This window comes from Hirundo rustica, chromosome Z, assembly GCF_015227805.2.
Source record: "Hirundo rustica isolate bHirRus1 chromosome Z, bHirRus1.pri.v3, whole genome shotgun sequence".
Lineage (NCBI taxonomy): Eukaryota > Metazoa > Chordata > Aves > Passeriformes > Hirundinidae > Hirundo > Hirundo rustica.
In genome coordinates, this window is record NC_053488.1 from 18,357,370 (window position 1) to 18,381,083 (window position 23,714).

The following is a 23,714-nucleotide window of genomic DNA, read 5'->3' on the forward strand; positions in this document are numbered from 1 at the left end:
GCCAGGTTTCCTTCCAGGCTATCCCCACTGCTTCATGCAAAGATAAAAAGAAATATTTGCTACATAAACACCAAGAAAAACTAGGACTAATCTTACTCCTTTTGCTCCCTCGAGACAGGACACCAGCAATACAGTAAATCAATGTCAGTGCTGGTGGAAGCAGTGGTGAGAAAAGGACATTAGTGTTTGAGAGCACAGAGTAAATTTTTCTGTCCTATCTACCAATACTTCCAAATTCTTAAATATCAGAGTAATAATTTAAACCTGAGATGTATACCTGAACCCAGAACTACAGGGGCAAAAAACTACAAAGAAAAGCAAAAACACTCCCCCCACCCCAAGTCAAGAAGCTAAACCCACACAAAGAGAGAAAGGTCATGGCTACTTTATGATCAAACGAAAATTACTCTGATTAAAGGCCTGTCGCTCCAACTCTACTCTCTCTCTACTCCAGAGGCTTTCCAGTGATCCAAAGCAGGTAATTTGTTTCACCTGTTTCTACCACCCAGCAAAAGTTGGTCTATATGGGGAAACTGGTCATTTCAAATACTCGTTTCCAATGTTCAGCAACTGACAAACACCCTGACTGTCCCCACATACCTGGCAATACATATATTTATATGCATATAATAAACCCGTATACTATAACCAAATTAAAATGAAAACATACAACCACTAAAATACACCTAGGTCATTGAAGAATTTCTTTCATATTGTTTGGTAGAATCCGTGAAACTTTACCTACACTGCAGTATTACAACCCAGGCAACCACTGGCCATTTTCACTGGTACTATGTTAGAGAAAAACACCTAAGACTTAAGCAAGTTAGCACTACTGCAGACTAGAAAGTCAACAAAATTATCATTCTTTCTATTTTTATACTGTAGAAAGAATACCTATGCTTCTCTCTGGAGGAACAAACTCAAACTCCACCTGATATTTCACTTGCCAAGCAAACCCTAACAGTTCATTTGAATGAAGTTTTGGTCTACTGAATAAACTGACTGAAAACAACTCATAGTTGAGGTCTAAACTTCTGTGTATGTATGTAGATATTTAACCCATCACACAACATTGTGCAGAAGAATACATGGCATACTTTCAATTTAATCCTCACTGTTCACTGAAAATGACTAATTTTATATAGGTTCTTATTTCAGGTATCAAGGGCAAGCTCTACTCTGACTTGAATTATATTCTGTGGACAAGCTGACCTCAAAACTCCAAATTAAGCACACAGGGCCTTCTAAAGCATAACATCTTCTGTGTAAAACCTCAGGAATATTTTGGCACCAACTCCAACACTGTCAAGTAATCCTCTTCAAAAGGCTTAATGACCCAAGATGATTCATGACTCACAAACAACAGCACTAATAAATACTAGAAATTAAGTAGTACTTCAATGAAGGGGCAAGTACCACCCAGGTTTCAATAGCAATATTTCTCAGGAATATTTATGGATCCTGCAGATGTGTTCACTGGACTTAAAGGAGCAGAAAGTTGTCTTGAGTTTTAAAGGGTGGTAGGCAGACACTCTTGATCAGTATAAGTTGTGGTGAACAGTGAGAGGAATTTGACCATTAAACTGCACATAGGTTTTTTTCAGCCCTTAACATAAGACTTTTTAAAAGATACAACCTTACACAGGAATTCACTGAGACCTATCTAACACACAGAAAACACAAAGTCAAATGCAAAATATATAGTTAAGGCAAGGCTAACCAACAGAATGTAGTAACACTTTTTCAAAGTATCAGCCTGCATGTCAAAAGTGTATTGCTATTCTAGTGGTTGACTTCAAAAAAATTCTTACTGACACTATTTCTTCCACAATGCAGCCAAGATCTCTCAAGCAGTAGTAAGAAAAAGTGTTTCTTAACAATTTTTTTCTTAATAATTTAATTAACAATTAATTAATCATTCACAAAATTTCAAGTCAAAAGGCACAAGCTGTGTAAGCTGTGGAATGGCTGAATGCAATGATCTACATCTAGGAGGTCTTTTCCAACCAAAATAATTCTGCGATTCAAAGCTGAGTATGACACCTGACTAGCCAGGAGGACTCTTTTCTGAAGGTACAGGAAAATTTAAAAGTTAGAAAGCTTCTAAAAAGCTTTTTTTCACCCTTTTTTCAGTCATACCACCTTCCACATAATTTTACCATGTTTTGCACATTTTTTAAGCTAAGAACTTGAAAAGCTGAGAAATTATACTTAGAGATACTTTCAAGTACAAAGAAGAGTATTAATGGTATATATTACCATTAATATTACCATATGATCTCATAGTATGTCTCTCACTGGTTTAATACATTCAGTTGGACAGGCAAATCCTTATGAAAAATAATAGTGATTGTCACAGTAACACATGTCCTTCATTGTTTCAGAAAACAGACTGAAAGGCAGTTGACATCATCATAGTGAAATAATCAAATATTCTGAAAGGTTGTTTTTTAAGAACCAATACATTTTTTGTTAAGAGTCACACTTTGACTGCCTGGGGTTTTTTTCCAGGTTTTTTCCGCGTTTTTGAAACCAGTTTTCAAACTATACATTCGTTAGTTCTCTTTGTATTATATACAGACATGCACTCAGACAGGTAATGCAAGCAAGGTTAATGATATCAAGCCAATCATAAAAATTTCTAGCCAGTAGCACTTCCTAGTAATAGTACCTAAATTAAAAAAAATTTCAATATTAGTAAATTAAAGCTGTAGTTACAAGGGTGTCTGGACAAGAAATATCAAAAGGAGGTCTAAAAGAAGAATCACTGTAAAACTAGAAAATTATTAGAGGATTTCAGATTTCATTTTCACAGTTAAACTCCTACATATGACAACGTAATTGATAACATGATTTAAAACTAATACGAAATTTTATTTCCCACCTCAAACACAAAACATGGTAAGGGAAAGATATGTAATCCATAAAGGGCTCTTCAGTCAATATGTAATGACTGCATGCAACAGTATTACCACAGATACTAAATATTTTTTAAAAACCTGTCCTTTTCATAGATTCAAATGAAATTGCAGTGTTAAGGAGCCTCTTACCACAAAACATAAATAAAACTTGATAAAGAGGTTTCATTCACCAATTTTGAAACAAAGCATTTCTCCTTACTTTTCCAGGTTTGGAGAGTCAGAAGATCATAGCTGCATACATCAACTATTTCTCACTACAACTCAACAGCTCTGAATAAACTAGTTTAATAGACTCATTTAGTGTCAGTAATTGCAAAGGTTCTGCACTACCTATTATGGAAAAAGTATCGCTGCTCAGATGAACAAAGTACCTATTCTATAATTTAGGAGAGGGTGTGCACTGACTAAGCATGGTCACTCCTAATAAACTTCCTTGCTCTGAAAAAGAGATTTAATTTCACATCACCCATAAAAGCTTGGATTTATAGTCTTTATGCTTCCCTAGTACTATGCTGTCAAATTAATATAATTTTAATAATTTAAATATAAACCACCAATTTTATAGTACAGGAAATTAATAAATTCTGCTATACTTCATTGAATACCATAGTTTACCTAGCTGGTCTTAATATAATCATTGCACCCAGAGTATTTTTTTTTTTTTAGCTTAGGAAACTTAAATGTAGCACACTCAAAACTGGGGAGCTGAAAACAACAGATGTTCATATTACAATTGTCCTGTCATATGAACCTGACCAAAAAAAATACAGTAGGCAGGATTATGGATGAGAGATAAAAAACTGAACTGCAGACAACTTTGTGTCTTGTACTTTCCAAAAACACATCTAAGTTAAAAAAAAACAAACAAAAAACATGTTCGTGCCAAGGCAACTGAACTTCTCCAGAAGCCCTTGGTATCTCGTACAATATCTTAATAAACCTGCCTATTCAGCAAAAATTTTAAATAATCCGTAAGATCAAAGCTGTCTAAGGCTCTCTGAAGAGGACCATAATAGGATCTAGAAAATAACTGGAAATGCAAGAAGCATACAAGACTGGAAGATATCTTGCATCTATTAACTTATACTTGTACAGAAACAGAAATAATTTAATGGCCAGAAGTCCTAGGACATTATTCAGATTACATTAGAGCATATGAGACCCCTACAAATACAGTATAGTAGGGAGACACTGGTGAAAATGCCACCTCTCTCAGCTTTAGTGGCTAAAGAGAAAATATTTATGCTCTTCCCAAACACCTATCCATTTAACTCAGTAAGAATTTTTTTAATTAGAATGCTTCACTGAACTCTGTCATATGTCAAAGTAGACATATCTTAGAAAATATCTCCATGTAAATCAACTTTAATTTGAAATAACAGATCTCAGTTATTTCAGCTTTATAACATTACAGTATTTCTAAAAAAACCCCTTTAATTACATTCTACAATTGCAGCTCTAGTACACTTTGATTTTAGTTTTCCCCACAAATATCACTGTATCGTTTTCAAAAGTCAGATTAAGGATTTTTACTGATGTAAGATTTCCAAAAACCAGAGATGCCATACACTGTTTCTGTTTTGCTTTGGAGCAGAGTTTCATAAAAAACTGTATATTCCACACAGCGAGAAAGTCCTCACGAGATCATATAATGACTAAAAGTTAATATAAGTAAGAAAACAAAACACATTAATACATGTTAATCCATCTTACCCCAAAAGCCAAGAAAATAAAAGATCCAGGCAGAATTATCTGTTTCTATTATATTGAAATGTGTAAGTTGTTAATATCTTCCCATCAGCCAAAACATTTCTCAGGATCTAGTTCAGCAACATATTTTGAAAGTCAGTATTCCCGAATTGTTTATAAATACTTTTAATCAAGCACTGCAGTACTACAAAACAATGAAATTCATTGCAAATCAACAACAAATGCTCCCTCAGAAATCAATTTTCTCCCACAAACCTACCCAACTCATTGACATAAAAAATACGCCTCTTTATATTTTGCAAGGTGAGAAAGGGACCCTCTAGTTCGTGTCACATACTTCAAAGCTCCAGCCTCATTCATACTTTGCTTAACCAGTATCTTCTGTCAATGCTCCAAAGAAACAGGACAAGAAAGATTTTTATTTCTCTATACTCCCTGAGCATTCTTTCCTAATGTGGCATCTTCACTGACTTATGAAAGTCAGTGATTAAATAGCCAACTGCAAAATTGTGGGAGAGGGTGGGAAAAGAGAAAGAAGAGCAAGCCCTTACTAAAGAAAAATTACTACACTTTTCTAAAAAATAGAAAATCTAAGTCTCAGTGTAAGAGAAGCCTGGTTTAGGTTTAGCTAAGCCTGTTTTCAACTTCACTTACTAAAGTATTTACATGGCCTTTCCAGAAAGTATATTCTAATTACGTCATATTTCAAGCTCTTCCTTTTAAAAAGCGAGGACTCAATGAAGTTGACAAATAAAAAGCATGCCAAAAACCCCATTATTATGTGAAAGAAAATAGTGTTGTTGTCAATACTTTTTCAAAGAAACAACTGGTGAAACCTGAGAGAGGATAAAGGCACTGCTACTGCTTCTCTACTGATTCATGTACAGCAACTATTTTTCCATATTTATATAAATAAGTCACACCTTCCAATATGAGAAAGTTAGTTATCAAGTAATGACCAAAACTGAAAAATTTGCATTTTCCCATTTGTGAACCTTATTTCTATGAGCTGCAGATATCATGTAATTGATTAAATAAAAAAACATGTGTATCCTCAGATGAATTATATATAATTCTCTAAGCTAACATAAAATAAGTATGTCTTAGGCCGGGGACACAGTTCCAAGTTCTGGGTTGCACAGCTGACTGTGTTACGGGCATATGGGGAATGCCCAAGAACTCCTTCAAGAAGGTTAAATTAGTCCTCACAGGATTACACCACAAAAATGCACACTGAATCCTTCCATCCTTGACAATCCACAGACGTTCTTCATCTTTTATTTATTTATTCTCCAGGTACTTCATTCTAAACAACAACTCTTCTTAAAGGTTTGAACCTCACTGCTGTGAAGAGAAGTCTAATAACAGCTCTCAATTTTACTGAGGCTTTAATACAAAACTTTCGACTTTAGAATTTCGACAGCGCTATTGTCCCAGGTGTTGCTAAGGTAAAGGTGAACCGTGGCCCATATGCTACAAATACATGGATAATTATAACTGAATATGCAGATAATCAAATAAATTAATAAAGTGAAAACTAGAGTAGTAAGTCATGCATAATTTTTAAAAAGAATTTACAGAACTGGATGCTGCGTGCTTTATTTTCATAACCTGTTGAAGCACATCCATTTGCAATTATATTTTCCCTCTGTCTAGGAAGGGAGTGGATTTTAAAATACAGGTAAGATATATCTGAAGTGTCACAAAGGATCACAGAATATTCTGAGTTGGAAGACCTGTAAAGGTCATCATTAAGCTCATAAATGATGGTCCACATGGGGATCAAATCCCCAGCCTTGATGTTATTAGCAGCATGCTCTAACCAGCTGAGCTAAATTTTACCTGTCTTGAAAAAAAATATTAAACCCTCATAAAATCGAATTATTATCATTGTATCTTCTAATTACTTGAAAACTAAACATTTTAAAATATCCTAAAATAAGTGTGCTGTGCTTTTCAGTTCACTCTCTTGTAAGACAAGTACAGTTATAACTGTTTGCCAATCATAAATCACTGATGAATGAAAATAAGTACATACAAAGTAGGATGTAAACCACAGCACTGCTAGAAATATATATTTGTAGGGCAGTACCTTTGACGGAAGACTAAAGCTGATCTTTGCAGTCTTTCCTGAAATGCAGCTGGTAACACAACCCTTTTAGAATGATAGCGCAATCTTTCTGCTGTGAAACATTATTTCTCAAGTCACAAGCTCATTTTGGAGGTTTTTCTCTGCAGTTTTGCTAGAATCCATTTCCAAACAGGAAGCTATTGTAGCACAAAGGAGACATAGAAGCAACACATAGTTTTGGGAATAGTCTAACAATTCAGAAGCATAAAAAATTAGGGATGATACCCTTCTAATTTCACTCTCATGTCATCTGAAGAGAAACCAGAAGCATCTCAAACAGATCAGGCCTCAAGTACCTTAGATTTGCATAAAGCCTGACATATGTACACACTAAAGTAGGAATAAGGATTTCATTTGTATTTTGGATGCCAAGGCACCTATACATGCAGGCACACTAACAATTAGCAGCCACTTATCCAGTCCATAAAACTACCTTTTGATCTGTTTCCCAACAGAATAATTGTTAATTTACCATTCTCTGTCATTAAACACACAACTAAGGTGCTAGGGCACCTTAGCAAAAAAGTAAAGATCTCTTCTTGTATGACCAGGTAGTTTACATACAGAAAAAAATAAACCCTTCACATTAAACTCTCAGGATATGACTGTGAGACACATCTCAATTCATAATCCTTTTTTCTCTTTAATAGTTGCCATGGAGTACATAAATTAGAGACTGCAGAACGACAAGTGGCCTTCCCAGGCCAAATATTTGACATTACTGTCTGCCTGCTTTGGCACACATGATAATACTACGGTCTCAATCACAAATTTATACTGACAGTAGTATTCTGTATAGTACTGAACTCCTATCCCACATAATACAACATTCACTTACATTTGTGTCTTCCAGGTTTATATTATAAGGAACTTGAGCTTCCCCCATTGCTAATTATTCCTACTGTTTACTCAAACAAACATCCTCTTCTACATTTTCTAATATACTAACTGTCTAGAAACTGTCTTTTCTAAAAGTTTTTAAGGTGAATTCTCAAAGACAACTCTCTGTTTTTTCAATGGACAAGTATCTGAGTTATTACCCAAGCAAATACATAAGCACTGGCATTTACATTAAAAAAAACCCCAAACTTTCAAGTTATCTGATGGTAATTAACACACCACTGATAAGTGTATTAGCAAGCTAAATGAGTACTGAATTTATTAAACTATGTTCAGAGTTCAGATAATTACTGCAAAGCAATCACAACTGGGAGCCCACCACTATGTTTCAGCAATTGATACTCCCGACCACAACCCACTCCCACTTCATTTTTCCAAAATATAAACATCTTTACCTTAAAAAGATTCACGAAACACCTAACAATGATTATGAAAAAAACAATTTAATCACAGAACAACACTAAGTAGCTACTACTGGATCACAAAGCTATTGTTTGCCTTAATAGGCAAACCTAGCCTAAAAATTATTATGTATTATCCAAAGAAAAAAAAAACACCCTATTTTGTCTTGTGTGCACCCACTATTTATTACTATAACAATTGAGTTCATTCAATAAATATTTTATTATATGTGAATACATTAACATTAAGGTCCTTGTTATTTCTTATTTAAGGAAGCAAATATGTTGATATCAATTTTAAGTAATCATACCTGTGTAAATCCACTGAAAGTAAACCATTTCCAAAAGTGTAATTTTAAAGCATTATTAATGAACCTGCATGTAACTTGATTTACAGAATATTTATAAATCATAATCATGCACATGAAACTAAAATGAATTCTCCCTATCAAGGTAACTGTCATTTTGCAAATGAAACTTCTAAGTTCTGTACAGCAAGTTTAATGTCTTTGGTAACTGATGCTGTTTCTATAGGGTCACCTTCAAAGTATGTCAGTTTTCTAATTTTTGTTTGATTCATTACAAAATAGCCTAAGTATGTAAGGATCATCATAAAACCAATGTTTCTGTTCCTGTTTAAAATAATTATCTGCTATATCTATAACAAGCTTTCAAAATTTGTGTATTTTACAATGAGGATTTCACACATTTTATTCATTCTACCCAGAACACTTGTTCCAATTTACACTTGTATCAATAACTACGTGCGGGTAGTAGACCTTAAATGTTTTTGTTTCAGACAAATACTATTCTCTCCCAAATTTTATGCAGGGCTACGTGGAGTGTCAGCCACACTTGGGCAAGCTGATTAGTCCAAGCAGATTACACTCTCTAGTTAACTGTGCATCAGCTGACTGTCAATAATTTTACATAACTCTCATGAAAAATGCAAATTAATCCAACCTTCCTCAGCCAGCAATTAAACAGGTTTAAACTGACCCAAGTTATGTGCAATTGCCACATGCTACATGTACACAATTGGACATTCACTGTAACTGAGCATCAATAACTTCAGATTATCTGGACTCATGTGAATTCTCAGAAGTCCACCTACAGAGCTTTTTATAAGACTTCACTGACTGATTGTTTATCAAGACATGATTAGGAATTTGCTTAATACCATGACATCATACGTCTACTTTGTGTCTAGAAAAAACATTTGTCAGGAATAAACACAAACATTCACAAAAGAGAGAGAGTTCCTATTCTGAAATCTACTAATTCAATGCAAGCATTTAATATGCCACTAAATTAAATAAATGGTTCTCATTATTCTTTCTCCAGGTTGTGGGCTAAAATTACAGTATGATGTGAAAATTAAGACTGTTTACTTTCCAGTAGTATGATGGCTTGTTCATGTAATGATACTTAGTGAATTACAGACAAAACAGTCTTTAAACAATTCAATTTTTATTTCAAATCCTCATATATTTTAATTATATTTTTCATGGTAAAAATAAATTATCTATTTTTGCAAATAATGTGACTAAATTTTACATCACACTAGATAGAATGCCAGAGGGAATTACTCCAGTAAGTAAATATGCAGAGTCATAACTCTAAATAATCTTTCATAATAGTGACTGTAGAGTGCACAGTGTGTTCCTACAACTCTCTAAGCCATTAGTCACCTAACTTATCACCAGAAAAGTTCACCCACAACCTTACTTCAGTGTACATCAGAACTAAGCAGCATCTGTTTTACACCTAAGTATGTGAAATCTTCAGAGCAGGAAAGTTGAGTCATAAACATGCTTTGGACATACCTAGCATAGAATATTGATTACTTAGCACTGCACAATAGCCACTGCCTCCAACACTTCATTTAAAATCTCAGGAGGACAGAAAACACATGCTTGAGGTTATCAGATGCATTCTGAAATCTTCCTCAAGCATCAGGACATTCAAACATGTATTTGTCACTATCTCAGGGTCTTTGACTGGCTCTATACTCTATGGGCTGGTGACCACTCTCTTATCCTCCTGCTGAAGGAGTACTACATCACAGTGCAAAGAAAATTAGATTGGAACAGGGCAAAAACCTGAAGGAGAGAATATGATTTTCAAATCGCGTGATTCAAACTGAACTCCAGGATGTAAAAATCACTCCAGTGTTCTCTATCAACTAACTAATATGGATCCCTTACTTAGCACTACAGGAGCTGAGTTCCATTTTGCATCTCACACATCTCAAACTTTTGACTGACATTCAAGGGCTAATCTTTTCAACAACAATATCACAACAAAGCCCCTTTTTGACCTCACTCCAATTCCTTCCTATGAAGTAGAAATCAAGATTGAAAATTTTACTTATTGCATTCTAACAGCTATTTTACAAGACAATGCATAGAAATCCATCACACTAAATGCATAGCTGTATGTTAAAACTTTTATAATTAAAAATGTTAGAGGCATGACTTTAAAAACATCCTCTAAAGCAGAGCACTCAGCACTGAAAAGCTGATATCAACAAATACTAAAACATTACTTTTTCTGAGTATCAACTCAAAAGTTTCTAGACTTTTACAGGAAATCCCACACCCCCTGGCTGAAAGTCCTTGCAAAGTCAATCAACAGTCAATAAATGTCCCTTGCCGCCAAGAATTCTGACAATCCTTGGATTATGTAATTGTGTAACACTTCTCTGCCACCTCCAGGCCCAATCTTCCTCCAGCTTACAGGAGGGATCTGCTCTGGAAATGTATCAGAGGCTATTCATAAGGCTGTAAGGTCTGTTGTACACATGATGCTTCAAGTCCAAGTAAAAACAAAGAAAATATGAAGGGAAAGAGGCTTCAGATCAGATAGCAGGAAACAGAAAAACGCCACTCTTGGGAATCTCATTCTATTTTTATTACCAATGGTAAATATTTCTGTGTTCCTTTATCCTGCCGGCTCCAAAGGCATTTGAACAAACACTGATTAGTCATATTTGTAACCAAAATTAACAAAATCTGTTCTCCTATTACCATACAAATCATGATTTAAAAAACCCCAAAAAGTTAATTTCAAATTAAGGTTCTACACTTGTTCCAGTTAGACTTCCAAAATAAAGACTAACTTCTTCATCTAACTACTCAACTTACATGATTACATACTATCCTCAAAAACATTTTAAAATAAACACTTGTGGAGCTTAATTGTGGAATTACAATACTCCAGTACAGACCACAGAAAAGCTCATAAGGAAATTAAGACTTCTGTCTCTGGAGCAGGGCTTCGTGACATGAAACAACTCAGGCAAAAGGCTACATACTGAACACCAGAGAAATCAAAACGTTTAATCATAAAAGACAGGACTGCAAGCAATCTTTAGAGTTTATCCGTTTCCCCAAGGCAGAATCAATATCTAAGGAAAATACTTGGAGACATTCATATAGCCTGTTGTATTAAAAAAATTTTAAACCAGTTCCATTTATTTTATACCATCAGTGAGACATCCTGTAGTCAACAAAAAAAGGGATGACAGACTCAAGAGTACCAAAACGCATTCATAAAGGTGGCATACGTACCCAGACATGTCATCTGAACTACAGAATCTCCTAACATTTGCTCTTACAAGAACTAGTCCAAATTTCTGAGTGGTTTGTTTTGTTTATTTATTTTTCCTAAGCAATTTTTTAGGGGAAAAAAATTTTAGGGGAAAATATTTTTTAGGGGGAAAAAAAAAAAGACAACTCAAACAATGAATTCCTCTGTGTGAAATAATGCTTCTTTGCCTAGCCAACCCTTGTTTTGTACTTCTGGCTTCTCAAGCAATTTCTTCTCTTTCCCCTCTCTGGCCTCTCTCAGAACACATTTCCCATCCGTTCTCATCCCTGAACTGCTTTCCTTGACTGTACAAGCAAATCCACAGCATCTTTTTGCCTTGACTTCTTGATAAGGCTGTTTCACAGCTCTTCCTTTATCTTTCTTAAGGACATTTTTATCTGCCCCACCAGCTCCTTTTTCCAGGCACTACAGTTCAGTCATTATTTCACAGAACAACAGAATGAATCTGGGTTGGAAGGAACCTTAAAGGTCATTCTCCCTGCCACGGGCAAATACACCTTCCACTAACCCCATCCAACCTGGCCTTGAACACTTCTAGGGATGGCGCAGCTACAGTTTCTCTGGGCAACATATTAAGTGTCTCACCACTCCCACAGTAAGAAATTCCTTTCTAAAACCTAATCTAAACCTTCCCTCTTGTCATCTTAAAGCCATTCCCTGCTGTCCTAGCACTACATGCCCTTGTAAAAGATCCCTCTCCAGCTTTCATGAAATGCCACACTTAGGTACCGAAAGGTGCTATGAAGTCTCTCCCCAGAGCCTCCTTTTCCTCAGTCTGAACAATCCCAGTTCTCTCAGACTATCTTCATAGGAGATGTGCTGATCATCTTAAGGAGTGGCCCTGCTCCTTAAGCACTTCAAAGCTCTCTCAATTCCTACCTTTCAAACTCCAGTCCCTCCCTGCGTAAGTCCAGTTCCAGTCCACTGCTCTCCTTTCCATCCATCTGCAATTTCACTTGTCTTTTACACACTCAAATTAGTCAGTATTGTGGATAAGCAGAGAATGGACACCATAAAACTAAGGGTTTGTACATCTATTTCACTGCTTAGAACTTTTTAGAAAAGCTCTGCTGCGCACACAAAATTTTTCAACAATAGTGCCTACAATCAGGGAAGTCAGACTTTTTTAGACACTAATATTGCCCAATTTTTTGAAAGCTTTTCAAATGGCAATAAAATAAATCCTGGATGTAAAAAAGTCATCTCACACTGAAATTCTAAACTCCTTTTCCCAAAGAACAACAGTGCTCCAACTGCTTGAAAAAAAGATCAGGAATAATTTTTAAACTTTTTTTTTTCCTCTATCTCAACCCTTAGAAGCCAGTGAACTATGTTCACTTTAAACATTATTCAGACAATAAATCAATAAAGGGCATTCACTCAACAGGGAAGATTTTGGCTCAAATGACTGAAGCTTAACAAAGTCAGAAGTAAAACCAATGCCCTTAATTAATACTTCAGTAATCAGGAAACTGAGAGGAGAACCAGTCCTACCTACATGCAAGGAGAAACAACACATTCTTAAAATCAGCTAGTAACTCTCTTTAGCAATGCTTTAAATCCTTGTAACTGCCAAATTTGAACAGGATAAATGAAGTTGTGCTACGCTACAGGTTATGCCTCAACATGAGTTCTTAAAATAAAAGCCAGGAAGAGCCAACCATTACAGAGCACATCAGCAGGAAAAAAAAAAAAAAAAAAAAAAAAAAAAAAAAAAAAAAAAAAAAAAAAAAAAAAAAAAAAAAAATCCATTTTCCATTATTTCAAAAGAAGGGGGGAAAATATATATATATATATATATATATATATATATATAAATACCCACACAGTAAAAAACAATTACCTTAGTTTTAACTAGAAACTTCACAAACATATCACCCAGCAGATTTTAATTTTTCCATTCAGAAAAAAACCTAAACAACAAAGTTTTTTAAAAAATCAAAGATTTTAGATCTTCACAAAGAACTCCCCCTAAGTTCTCACCACAGTCTCATTAGAATCTCATAAAAACTTTTCCAGCTTTTATACTACAAAAAGCAGGTTCCAGATTATTTTTTCTACAGGAGTTTTTAAAAGTCAGCTGCTGTACATAGCATCTGGTGAGGAGCCCTCTAATTTCTATCCTCCTATCTTTTCAATATCCAGAAAGCATATCTGAAGAAAAAGAGAAAGCAACACATCTGAATGGAAAAGATGAAAGAAATGTGGACAGTCACTAAGCCATAAGACCTGAAAACAAAATATCAGAGACAGAGTATTTGCAACCTCATCCTTTCTGAGGTCGGCATAGAGGAAAGACTAAGTTCAAGCATGACAGATAGAGATTGCATTATCACAAATATATGTTTGTTATTCAGTGAGTTTAAGGGAGGAAAAAAGAGAAAAAAGGTTAGTACTACAAAACAAAAAGGTTAGTATTACAAAACAAGCATAAAAGTACTAAGAAATGTTAAAATTTTGGTTACTCTTACCTATATTTTAGTTCCTTTTTCATTGTGATAGTCAGTGATTATATGTTCATATACCATTTCTTGTTATCCACAGGATCACTACCCCATATATGGCACATGACATGTATGTCATGAAACACAAACTCACAAAGTAAAAGGATGCGCCTTGTGTGGAATATAACATTTCTTACTCAGGAATTTGAATAAAACGCTGTTAATTTTTAAAAATCACTGAGAAGTTCCACATTCAAGACATCTTTTGCCAAAACCTGACATTTATGAAAATCAACTCTTCTTAAAAAAATCTAAACCAAAACCAGAAAAAACAAAACAAACTAACAAAAAACCTCCACAATCATGCTCTTCCAAAAAACCTTCACAAGAAAAGATAGAAAGGATTTAATAAGACTAAAGTGCTACTTATTCTGCCTGTTCCACAATGTACTCAGAGCCCCTGAGCCATGCTTTGAGCATGATACAAAAAGCCATAGGGGAAGATAAAAGTTCAAGAACTTCTGCACCAATTACACATTTGGGCCTGGTCTTCCTACATCCTCAAAGCAATTTTCTGGTAAGGAATGCACTTACTACACCTCAGAACAGCCTTGCTTCACTAAACATCTTAGAAGAGCCTGACAACGGACCAACATCACAGTGGCCTGACCACGGGGTGCAGCAATCAAGCACTCTACACCAAGCGCAACAATTATCATTGACAAGAGACGCCAAGAGCCCAAGCTTTATCCCCAAGAATCGCAATCCAATGCTTAGGATACTTTCCAACAGTAACGAGCAATCCTAGATAGTAACAGTAACATTTTGTATCTCTAAGTTCAATATTGTGGCCACAACGTTCAATTACTTGCGGGATTTGAGTTACAATCTATTCCCGTTCTCTCCTCTCTCTAATAAACTTGAAAATATCGATGCTGATTCTTTTCTAGGTTCGCAGGATAGGATAGCTTTTTTTTCCAACTGTTGACATGATCAAAAGAGTTGAAAATTTAGAGATGTTTAAGGCCTTCAGTGAAAACCCATTCTATACTTCTTAGGGCTTCAGCAGGAGAAACAATGAGCCTAACAAGTGTAGAACACACATGAGAACAAATAAGGCCAAACCCCACAATGTTATGAACTTCCTAAGTGCTCTAAAGTAACTTCAGAAATCTGAAGAGTAAAGCAGGTCACAAATTTACTTTAATTTGTAAAATTTATAAGCTTTTAAAATTCACTATTTTAATTCTGTTTCAGTCTTTCATCTATAAAATTGAAAAAATATTTTACAGATGTGCAAAAACAAAGCTCTCTGACGTCTGCAAAGCACCTTATTTTGAGATAACTCTACAAATTAAAATATAAAAACATTTCAGCCTTCCTGAAGGACTGGGATGTACACAGCAGGTAATAAGGCAGCAGGCTACACACTGAATAAGAATATAGACTAAGTTAAGGCTATAAGAATATAGTGGTCAGCTGGTATTTCCCATGCACTGCATAAGGCACTGAACTGGGGCTGCGAGGGTAGCATACTATGGCGCAGTTAAATGCCCAGCTCCTCAGTCTGCTGTTTCCTTATATGACTCCCTTATTTTGCAGCCTAAGGCTTTCTGACACTGTTCTTCTAAAATGTGTTGCATGTCTACACATACACACTGCTACAAAACTCAAAATGCTTCAAATCAAGCCATAGCAATAAAATGAAAAATTTAATTATCTACTCATATAAAAAGAATCTGAGATATCTGATTACTTACATTTAAAACCGATACAAATTCTAAAGGCCAAAAAATTGACTTTTTCTAGAAATTTTTATGACTTCAACATGAAAACTGGTCTTGGATATTCACATTCTTTTGAAGTTATTTGTGTAGACCAGGTAATCACCTTAAACTACAATATCAACAACTGCGTTCAATCTGACTGGAATCCCTTTTAGTTTCTACATACAGTTGGGCCAAAATCCTTTCTTCCCTCCCTTTTGCTGGGGAGATTTGCCATGGTTAACACTAGGAACAGGAAGTGAAACACAAATCACAGGTCCTGCACAATCCCCTAGAATGCAATTTCCGTACTCATGGGGTGTCATACATGTCAGAGTAAAGCACTTCTTTCATGCCTACTTTGGGGGTCAGGATCAGGTACTAAGAAATTTGTTTGCAATACAAAGAAAATAAAAATACAGATGTAGATGAATGAATTATATTAAGGACTTTGCCATTGTTAAACACTTCCTCTTTTTTTATTAAAAGGAATCATTATTGTACAGGGTTATTAGCAACAATACACAGGTATAACCAAGTTCAACCATTTCCTTGCAGGCATCTCCCCGCAACTGAGTGTTCACTACTGCTGATGTTTCAAAATCAGAAGCTAACCTGAAATACTTCTGATAAAGGCAAATGAAAAACAACATGAAAAATCAGTGGAAAGACACTGAAATGAGTATTCTTTCAATTGTTAAATATTCTTAGTGTTTTGTGATACTGAATAGCCATCCTAATGCCACATGACCCACATCACACCTGTCAACAAAATCTAAAGGCATCACTACTCACATTTTTCTGATTAAGTATGCCCATAGTTGTTATCCAAATTACACACATTCATGAATATTACACACTCCTCTAACATAATTTCTAGAAATCATAAAGTTGTGAATTTGAAGACTTGATTTCTTTGCTAGGTCTAGATATTCAGGATAGAAGTAGATAGAAGTACATATTTTTCTCTTTCTAGTTACAGAAATTTTCCAGAACTTCATTTCTTGTGTAATTTTTATGAAATATTAATATAAACTTGATATAGTCAGTTTAACACTTTGTAACATAATAGACATGAAAGTCCAGTTGCCACTGAACATATAAAAACAGGAATAAGAGCTCTAGCTCAAATCAATTCATATTTTTCTCCTAGCATCCTCCAAAGTATAGTTTATTTATATTGTAGAGGACTATATACATGAAACACTTAGGATTAAAGTTATATTACCTTAATAATCACATTAACACAACAACACAAACAAACAAAAAGCCTCTGTCCTAAGGAAATTACCATCTACAGCCTTGATCCTGCAAGAAAAGTTGTTTGAACATTTATGTACATGGAGTCTCAAGCATAAGGTTTCACGGGTACCTGTGCTCTTATGCAGAATAAGGATCTTCAAAAGGACTTAGGTATAAAATTTTGCTTCTCTGATCGTGTCTGTTGCTTCCAAGTCAAAACTTAAACATTGCAATTTTTTTTTTTTTTAATTATTATTTTACTGGCATGCCTGTTCCTATGTCTTGATTTTTAAAAAGTATAAAACCAGCTTGAATCAACAGCAGAAGACTTCAGGAAGATATTTTTGTTGGAATAATTATAGGTAAAATGTTCAAGAATTTGAGAGAAAAAAAACCCCAACCTGTACAGAGGAAGCAAATTCAAAATGTACAAAGCAGGCAAAAGTATGAAAATAAAAGATAGAAAGAAGCATTTTCCTTTTTTGATAAAATAATAGTTACAACTAATATATTGAGAATAATTAATTTTGTATTTCTATAACATCAATAAAATACATACTTTGTCCTTAAGCAGCTAGCTGTTGTGATAAACACTGGATCAGAAGAAGCTCCTAACATCAGGGAAAAAGTAGTATGAAAGTACCATAGGCCTGCTTCGCACACACACTTTTAAATATGATAAAACAAGCAACTCAAAAGAAAAATAAGTCCTCTTATAAATACTTCAACTTTAAATATTTCTGTAAAACTATATAAACTGTGACCAAGCAACTAATTCAAGATTAACTACATATGGTTCATAAGAACAAACCCAAAAAACTAATTACAAATAAAAATAGACAACATCTTATATTTCCCTTTATAAATACACACATTTTTTTGTTCCAGAAAAGTGCATCCGTTCTGATTAAAAAAAAAAAAAAAAAAAAAAAAAAAAAAAAAAAAAAAAAAAAAAAAAAAAAAAAAAAAGATGCTGTAAACACAACCACACAAGCCTGGCAAGATAAACTTGACAGAAACTCAGGAACTGTGTAACTACAGTAGCTCATTTCCTGCTCATATCTAGAATATTTAAAGCAAACCTCCTTAAATGAAAAATCAGTCAGAAAAGTTCACTACTGTTAGCTTAACAAACACATTCTTCTTAAAACGGCAGCTGCCTGAAAAAGACGAAAGAAACGCTAGGGCTGTAATGTCGCTTCCTGATGATGAAAACTACCCAAGAACTACAAGAACTACAACTACTTCTGCACAGTCCTTTCTTTCCTGTGAAGCAGAGTTACACTCGGTCTCCATGCACGCTACGGGGCAAAAGCAAACAGCAATTTCGCTGTTACACACCGAGGTGGGGACAGTTAGAGACGACCAGTGGCTCCCTCTGCATTTCACAAAGTTTAAAAATAAAAAGCTGCTTTTTAGAACAGTAAATGGTTCCTCTCCACGCACGTAGGCCTGAGGCCCTGTTGCAAACAGTGTCTAACAGGACCAGGCAGCACAAAGACAGGAATGGGAGATTAGTGGGAGGAAGGGAGGCCGGGATTGGGGCTCAGCAGGATCTTCTGGCTTTTTAAAATTCAAACTGCTCCCTGACCAATACAAATCACGGACACACTACTGACTACAACACGGATTTACAGCATTAAAAACATGCCTTCTACTTGACAGCTATATTATCTTCACCCTTTTAAACATCTATCAGGGCACGCGAGAGGCAGGATAGCAGAGTTTTATTTGCAAGACTCTGAATACAATGCACCAGAAAGTTACTCCATTAGATATAGTGACCATATATAGTGACGTATTATAACAACAAATCTACCCGAACAACTGAAAAACCTGCTGAAAATTTAATAAATTATGTAATCTCAGTAATTGTTGACTACTAACAAAATTCCTCTCTACAAAGATGGAAACTTCATATTTTAAAATTTCCTACAACTATGTAATTTCTGTAGAAGTATTTTTATTAGTTCACAGGGTGTTTGTTTAAATGTGCCTAAGTTTTTAGCAACACTTACAACTCTATCACTTCTAAGTCCAAGGTTTACTTCATTGTAAATCAGCTACTATTTATAAATAAAGACCTGAGACTAATAAACAATCATTTTCAAAACACATTTGACCTGTAAAAATGACACCTAATTATATATTCAAACATCATGGACACAAACAGCCAATAACAACCTTGGGACCTCAAAGTGATATAGCCAGACAAGGAAAGATGACACTTTTTAAGCATTCCTCATACTTCACTTAAATAAATTTACATTTGATTCTCAAGTACTTTGGTTAAAATCTCATCTTCACCTTGGTCCCTTAAATGCCATAAATGGAGCACTTTACACATGAACCCTTGCCTATTTTCCGTTTGTTAGAAGCAGAAAATGGTATTTCTTTTTTTAATATATATTCCTGTAATGTATACAGCACACAGACACCAATATTGTGTGGAGTACCTGATAGAATATGCTCGCCTGTCTGTATTTCCTGGATCTGCAGGTGTTTGTGTTGTGACAATCAGCCTTCAAGAACTATTTTATGCTATAAATATACTAAGTCATTAACATAATCAATAATGTTATTTAGAAATGAAATGTCCGCAGATTATAAAACCAAAAGCGTTTAAACTTTTGAATGTTCAGAACACACTTGGTTAGAAGAATAAGGTAACATCAAAGAGAAGTGGCATTTTTGTTCCTGAGTATTTACATTGTCTCTCCTCCCCTATGCCTCCACTTACTCCTGACCCACTTCAGAGGGCTGTCTGCGCTGGGACCCTCCTTCCTTGCCCTAGGTGAAGTTGTAAATATGGCAAAGGATCAGTGTACATTTACGACTAATTGTATTGTTTCCTCCTCCTCCTGCTCTTTTCGGGCTGAGGCCTGTCACTGAGCAGCCGCTTCGCCGTTCTAATCCCCGAGCTGGAGTAAAGGCGCTGGCCGGCGGGCCTGCGCCCTCCGCCGGGCCTGGGCCTCCCGGCAGCCCGGCACGAACAAACCTCCTCCGCCCGACCCGACCGAGCAGGAAGGGGGGCTGCGAAATGAACACCTCCGGTTGCCACTTACTCCCCTCTACCCCGGATAACAGCTAATCCCCTCTGCTCCCGGCAGTGCTGGGCCGCTGGGCTGAGAGGCCCGGCCCGCTGCTGGAGAGGGCAGGGAGGGGAAGGGGAGACAAGGAGGGGGGATTACCTGAGCAAATCGGAGTCTGAATCCAACGAGAATCCGAGAGAGGGGGAGAGAAATCCGCCCCCCTCCCTCCTCAGAGGAGCCGCCGCCGCCGCTGGGCCGCCGCCACCGCCGCGGAGCAGGAGGAGGAGGGGAGATAATATAACAACAATAATCCGGGCCGGGAGGGGGGCTGGCTCCTCTTCCGTCTCCTCCTCAGTGCAGCGAACATGTAGAGCCGGGGGGTGTGCGGCCGAGGCAAATCCCTTCCCCCCGAGCCTGCTTCACAACATCAACACGGGCCGGGCCGCGCCGCGCCGAACCGGTTCCGAGACGCGCTCCGAGCCGGGGAGAGCGGAGGGTGGCCGAGGGGCAGCGCTGCCAAGGGGCCGCCGCCGCCGCCGCTCCCTCCGAGAGTGCGAGCGCAGGAGGGCGGGGAGGGGCGGCCTGGGCACGGTGAGTCGGTACCGAGCGGGGGGGCAGGGGGAAAGAAGGGCGAGGAGGAGGAGGGGGAAGGATCCTGTCTGTGTCTCTCTCGCTCCCTCTCAGAACAAAATGCCGACCGGAAGTGCAGCGGCAGGAATGACTCCCTCCACCGGCGCCAAACACCAGCAACCTCCCCCTTCCCTCCGCTGCCTCCTCCTCGCCCGATCGCTCCCTCTCTCCACCAGCGCCGCTTCCGCCGCTGCAGCTGGCGGGGCTCCCTTCCCTCGCCTCGCCTCTCCCGGCAGAGCCTCCCCTGCGTAGCTCTCGTAGCTCTCCCTTCCACATTCCACACCCCTCCGGCTGCTGCATGACTTTTTCTTTTATTTTCTTTTATTTTTCTTTTTTTTTTTTTTCTTTTATTTTTTTTTTTTCCTTTTTTTTTGTATTCTCCCTCCCCCCTGTCTTTTGGTGCGCGGAACGAGACCGAAGTTTATGCTTAAGCCTGCGCTGAGGATCTGTGAAGAATGGACCGTTGGAAAAAGAATACACGTTTTGGTGTTTATTTTTTTGTCCTGTCTAAGCATGGTGGGGAGGACGAGGAAGAGGACTGCAAAATGCTGCCTCGCAGAAGGCAGACCTGGAAAGGGGCCTTAAACTGAACCCTCAAAGGCGGTAGCTCCTGCGGGTGGGACACTCGCTGGAGTTACTGTCGCCGCCCATGCCCTTTCTCTGTGGATGTGAGGCCGCGCCGCAGGAACCGAAACACCCGCTACTCAAAGCGTTGCCGAGGCGAGGGATTTCCAGATGGACATACGGAACGGAAGTGGCTTTCAAAAACGGGCTTTTTGGACGAGCACTGGGGAAATGTTCAGGTGAAATGTCCTTCGCTGGAGGCTGAGGCTCCACCGCCATCAGATTTATTGGAAATATTTTAATTGTGTGTTGTGAAGGAGTATTTGGAGAAAGAGCTTGTCCTAATTTGAAAGGCTTTCTGGTGTTCCTCTGGTGTTCCTCAGAGGTAAAACTGAATAATCATAGCACAGGATAATAATGAAGAAGCATTTATGAATTAACTATGTATTTTAGTACTCACTTAATGTCGTTCTGCTGCTCGGTATTTGGACAAAAATCCTTTCATTTCTAGAGGAAGCACTGCTGGTCTGTCGACTTCAGGAATCAGCTGGACACAGCTGTTAATACCCTGTGACATATAAACACACCCTTTCAGCGCTGGATGAATGTTATTTGCACGAAGGGATAAAATCTTACACCAGTGCACCTGAATGTCTCCAATGCTTAGGATTTTTTTTAATAGTGCTCTGTCTTTAATACAGATTTCAAATGCCTCTATCAACCTTAAACTACTACAAAATTCGTAATTTTGGATGAATCAAAGTTTGGTTTATAAGTGTATGTGTTTTTGTTTAAAAGTACAGAAATGAAGACAGCACCGGAAAATACGGTAATTCAGTAGTGGAAATACTATTATCTAATGGCACATATTAACAGAGACAGAGTAAACTGGGTTCTGAAAAAAATGTATTGCAGACCTTTGTTCCAAGTTAATATAAAAGGTCCCAATCCTATAATCGTTTATGCATTTACAACTTCAAGTTATCCATTTGAAATCAAGGGAAATAATTGGTGTTGCTAGTGAAATGCCCTTAAGTCTTTGCACTTAATACATTGCAACTCTGTAACTCAAGGGGGAAACTATTTCCTTTCTTTTGGAAATACAATACAATTTAATGAACTCGCTATCTGGAGTTCACGTACCATATATGTGTACTTATACATTGATGAATTCTCAGGAAAATGTACTTCTAAATTTACAAAGCTCAGGAATCCTATTTCAATCTACTTCTAAGTAATTGTTACCAATTCATGTTGATGGAGTCTTTCTGTGATTTCAGTAATCTATTTAAATAAGTATTATTTTCCTTAGTTGGTGAATTAATATGTAAATAACATACAGAACATTGAATTTTTAATTTTCAAATGCCAACTATGTTTTAGACTTTACAAACATCATGGTCAGGCACAACACCTATTTGATTATTGTTTCAGTGAGAATATCACTAGACCATTTAATGCTTTTAAAATACCATTCAATTAAAAGAACCTGTAGAAATGTCTTTTACTTTAGTACTATGCTGTATTACCTGCACAAGAGATCAACTAATTTAAGCCTTTAGTTCTTTCAGAAGGTGGTGTGTAACACACACAGGCAGATCAGGATTTTATTTTCCTGAAAGGAAATGGAATATTTTCATTCCACTTTTAAAAATGAAAGATTTAATTCTTTGACTGCATTCAGACAAGTAGTTCCTTGTATTCTGCTTCAAAACTCACTCGCGGCAATCTGTTTCAGAATGGAGTCTCACTGTATTCCTAAAACACTTTAGTATGCACAGTGCCTGAAATGACCAGAAAAGTGGTAAATCAAGTATTTCAGATTACCTGACAACTACTGCAAAAGCCTTTAAACCTTATTTCTGTTCCAGGCCTTAGTCATGGGGTGGGGATAGCCCTAATCTGTATGGGAGGAGCTATGCAGCCAGGCAACCATGACTGTAGCACACTAAAGAGCATACACTGCATGAACAAAGCTGGCCACAGTGTGGAGAAGGGCAGAGCTCTCTGAATTCCCCTGACAAATGCACACGTATGTAGTCTAGAAAATGAACTGCAAGTTTCAGGGTAAAGCTTTAGAACCTAATCCTGCTCCCTTTGATGTCAAGGCCGAATGCATTTTTTTCCCCAAACAAACGACTGAGTTCCCATAAGTTTAACCTATTTATACAGTCTGTTATTCTCAGACTCGTTTCTTGTTCTTCAAAGTAAATCTTAATTCAAATGGCAGGAATTAAAGATATTAATGTAGAGAGTACTCAAGCAATTTTCACAAACATATTGAAAGCTGCAGGTATGTCTCTTGCTGCTGTTTACAACTGCTGCTGCTGTATACTGAGATAAGCTTTCTAAATGCAA

General features: G+C 36.9%; 1 protein-coding gene across 7 annotated transcripts in view; it reads right to left on the minus strand.

The window, feature by feature from the left end:
• NIPBL (NIPBL cohesin loading factor) overlaps positions 1-23,714 on the minus strand; it is a 149,603-nt gene that overhangs the window by 119,969 nt on the left and 5,920 nt on the right. For 3 of the 7 annotated variants that reach the window (XM_058423981.1, XM_040089202.2, XM_040089203.2), the window contains exon 1: positions 20,322-20,941. The gene's annotated coding sequence lies outside the window, so the exon portion shown is untranslated. Of the gene's footprint in view, positions 1-20,321; positions 20,942-21,816; positions 21,925-23,714 lie in introns of those variants that run through there. The other 4 variants (XM_058423982.1, XM_040089204.2, XM_040089205.2 and 1 more) reach the window with 4 other exon arrangements.